Consider the following 4,445-nt stretch of genomic DNA (forward strand, 5'->3'; position numbering starts at 1 on the left):
TTGGTCATGTTACAAAGTTTTGATTGGTAGTTTTTTTATAAAAAATGAAGAACAGTGGAAGAGGTAGAGTAAATTTTGATGAAATCCTATCAAATGAATGAAGGGTATGTAATTAGAGGTTCAATTCAGAGGAAAGAAGGGATTGGATATGAAGTGTATTGATTCATTATATTATACTTAAAACAAATTTATTTGGCATATGAAGATAATGTGATAAAGTTCATCAACTATGTATTGTAATATATATAATTTTTAAGATGGTAAGTCTATCTTTTTGTACTTCAATAATGAGCTTTAAGAAGTGTGTTTGAATACATGTACATTCCATCTTTTGTACTTAAACCTTTAATAGGGTTATATACTTATATCTTTTAGGTTAGCCCAACTATTTTTTTTTCCCTAAAAAGGTTTCCATGATAAAATCATGATGTTATGATGTTGTGGGTGTTCATTTATGTTATATAATTTATTGTTCTTTGCATGTGGCTTGTGCTTAAAGAATTAGTTTAATAAGACAAAAAAAAATTATAGAAAATTGATCCCCCCTCCCCCAAGTATTCCTTAATACCAACACTCATGATCAAAATTAACCAAGGAATGTGAGAAAGGAAGTAAATGAGGAACCCCTTAAATATCAATCCCTAAAGGAAATATAGATGTATTAATAGTCATGCCAAAACTTTCATCAAGAAGGAGAGAAAACACCTCAAGTATGTCTCACATATATGCACGATGAGACTCCATAAAATTTTGAAATAATTTTCAAACACTCACCCCATATAGGCATATATAGAGCACTATTATCAACATGTGAAATATAATTTATGTCCAAATTTGAAGAAGCAAATAGTGAAGGAAGAAGCCCAACACTAGTATCTAGAATCCAAGACCAAAATGACCAAGTTCCTCATCACAACTATTATTTACATTGGGTGGAAGGGTATGAACATTATCATCAAGAATAAAATTAGACAAGGAACACAATAGATATGCATGATGTGCCACACCTCTAGAAATTATCTCTCTAGTCAATGCATCTCTAATGTGTACATGATCAAGAGTGGTCAAAGAGGATACAAAAAAAAATCATTAAATGAGCCTTTATCCATAACAATATAATATTTCCCATAATTTTTTTACATGCATTATCATACATTAAAATGTTAGGTGAACTACAAAAATCAAAATTAGAAAAATATACATAGGATACTCCATGTGATACATGATGAACCTAATCAAGAAGCAGTGTACTATTCTCATGAATAGTGAAAGCCAAAAGTGTACTACCTTTTCTAAAATTTGAAGTTCTTGATTGTGTGTATCAACATGGAGAATCTTCCAATTGTCTACCTAAAGGAGATAGAGACGCTTGTGAGGGTAATTAGATATGATGTTATTAAAGAAGGTGGGTAAGCACATAGATCTTCTTAGTATGACACTTACGGTCATTTTGTCATTATTTTCAATTCAAGTGCATTCAATGTTCCTTTTTTTAAATAACTCCTCTTGATAAGATCTCTTGTTACTCTTTGATTGTTTGTTTCTCTTAAAATTTTATATCATGGTGCATCTTCAAAAGCTCCTAATATTTGGACTACCTCAGATTACCTCATTGGTAAGATAGATAAGATGATAAAAAAAAATTGGTGAATGAACAAATGAACCATGATACTAAAATTTTTTGAGTAAAATGTAATGTTTTTATTCATAAGAGTTAACCTCCTTTTTATCTTCAAAATTGACCATAAATATGTTAATTTTATTTTGCAACATGACTTATGTAAATAAATGACTACTTTATATCTCTTAAATTGAATCAAAACCCAAAAATTAGAACATAACTACCATATGCCCTTATAGTGAGCTTAAAAAGAATTGGATTCATCAAAAGCTACCATTTAAGAAAAATTTTGACACAATTTAAGAAATGAAAAATATGTGACAAAAAAATTATGATTCAAAAAAAAAATTGTCAAGGACCAACATCTATATTTATCACAATAGGAAAAAGACCACAATTGACCTAGAAGTTAAAAATTGAAAATCCAACAAGAATAATACAAGAATCAATAAGTCAATATAAACTATATTTTTCATTTTTATAACCATATGTTATTGTCCCAAATTGATATTAAGAGGGGGATGAATCAATACAAACTTTTAAACTAGTTATGTGTGCACCAAAGTGTATAACCTTTGACATTGATGCTCTAAGTAATAGAAAAATAAACAATTCTCCAATATAAATACATGCAAGCTCACAAATGATCACATGCATCAATGACACGGGAATTTTTTACGTAGAAACCCTTAGCAAGAGGATGAAAATCACAATGGAAGTAATATTCCCACTAGCCTTAAAGGCTACAATTGTTCTTTTTGAGAAAACGTTATATTTTGAATGTTCATAACTTATGAGGATTATAAATATTTCAAAATCTACTTGGTTAGAGATGTATGCATGAAAACCTAACCTATTAGGAGCATGCTTTAACAAGAAAACATTAGTTGTACATGTATATCAAAGATTTAAGTAAATTGAAATATAACTAATTCTACTTGAGTTTTAAAACTAATGCAACCAAAAGGAAAGAGTTCCCATGCAACCTCGGTGGAGCTCGACAAGGGCACCCACAAGAGGCCTTGTTGGTGTGCTCAATAATGAGTGATGTGGATGTGCTCTCCTCAAACACAACTATAAATGAATCCCATGATAATGGAAATATGAAAATGAGGTGATGAACCTATGCTAAAATGAATGAAGAACACTTCAAGCAATGGATATGGAAGAAACCGTGCTTGAAAACATTCAAAGATGTGAATGTGAATGCAACAAGTAAATCTAATGATGCAACACAAAATGAAAATGCAAGAACAATGCAAGAAATTAAACAACTACCAAAGGGTTAGCAATAATCTCTAAGAAGCTCAAAACTTAAACTAGCATGATAACAATGCAATGAAGGAGATAAAAATGCTTGAGACAAGGGCTCTATTTATAGGCTTGAGGGAGACATTGAGGAGGTGGCGTCTATGTGGCATCCACATAGGTGCCACAAGGGAGACACATGGGCTAAGGGACAAGCCATGCAAAAGTCAACATTAGCCTTTTATGATTAAGATGGCTCAAGGTGTGGTCATACATGTGAGAGCAACCTTGGAGAAAGGAATGGGGGGACAAGGGTCTAAAAAGCTTTTTGGAAGAATTAATGAAAGGGGGGCTTCTTGGGCTTTGAGTTGCTCACACATGTGTGAGCAACCACTTAGGGACTAAAAGGTGTTTAAGAGGGTATTTAAGATAATAAAGTGGGATTAACTAGTGGGTAGCCTTAGAAGGATGAGAGTGATGGGTGGTAGGCTAGGCTTTAGGTGGGATTAGGATTGAATTAAATAGGATTTAATTTAATCATAGGATTATAGAATTTAATAAAGTGGAGGGAAATTAAATAAATAAGAATTTATTTAAAAGGGGATTTATGGAGCACTATGTATTAATAAATTTAACACATTAGGGGGAAGTATTCAAATTAAATTTAAATACATTAGGGAAGTGAACCTATTTAATTAAATAAATTTAATTAAAGAAGTAGAAGAATATGAAAAATATAATTAAATTAATTAATAATAAATTATAATATCAATGGAAATATTAATAAATTACTATAGTATTTTGGGATGATTTTAAGCATCTACATTTTACCCCTCTTTGATGCAGTGTTAAGATGACATTGCATCAAAGAAAAGAAAAACATAGGTTGCCCTAGAGAGGAGAGAAAAAACCTAGGAGTTGCATCGTAGAGACGACAGGGGAGGAGGGTGCCCCCTCACAAAAAAATAGAGCAAAAAGTAAATTTTGTGAAATTTTCGCGAAAAAGACCCAAGAAGAAAAGAAAGGTAAGGGAAAAGATGTAGCTGAAAATTTTACATGACTTGGGGATAAACAAGGTTAGATAGGATAGAGTAATGGGAATAGGCTCAAAAGGGGACCTTAGAGGGCCTATATAAGCCTCCATGGGGATCTCAAAAGAGTTATTTGTACACCTAGAGAGCACAAAACTAGAGTGAAGGATGAATCTGATCAAGAGATTACAACTTGGAGAGTATGTTTGGGTGCACCACACACTAGTCGACATGGGACCATTGGTAAGTCAACTTTTCCAACTTGTCAATTTTTTTCTCTTGCATTTTGTGACACATTTTTAGGGCAAGAAACTAGGGGAAAAAATGGGGTCAAGGTAGAGATAATGGTTCTCCACTCTGTCATCTTTGTAGATGACAAAGTAGGGAAACCATCACTGTGGAGATGATAGGATACTTCCCATCATCTTCAAAAATGATAGGTTACATCTTGTCATCTATGCAAATGCATGAACAAGGTGACAAATAGCTCAGAGACGATGATCATCATGTCATCATCTCTAAATCCTACAAAACTATAGTTGTCA

Source organism: Cupressus sempervirens, chromosome 10, assembly GCF_028749045.1.
Source record: "Cupressus sempervirens isolate cs-2001-9-10 chromosome 10, ASM2874904v1, whole genome shotgun sequence".
Taxonomy (NCBI): Eukaryota; Viridiplantae; Streptophyta; class Pinopsida; order Cupressales; family Cupressaceae; genus Cupressus; species Cupressus sempervirens.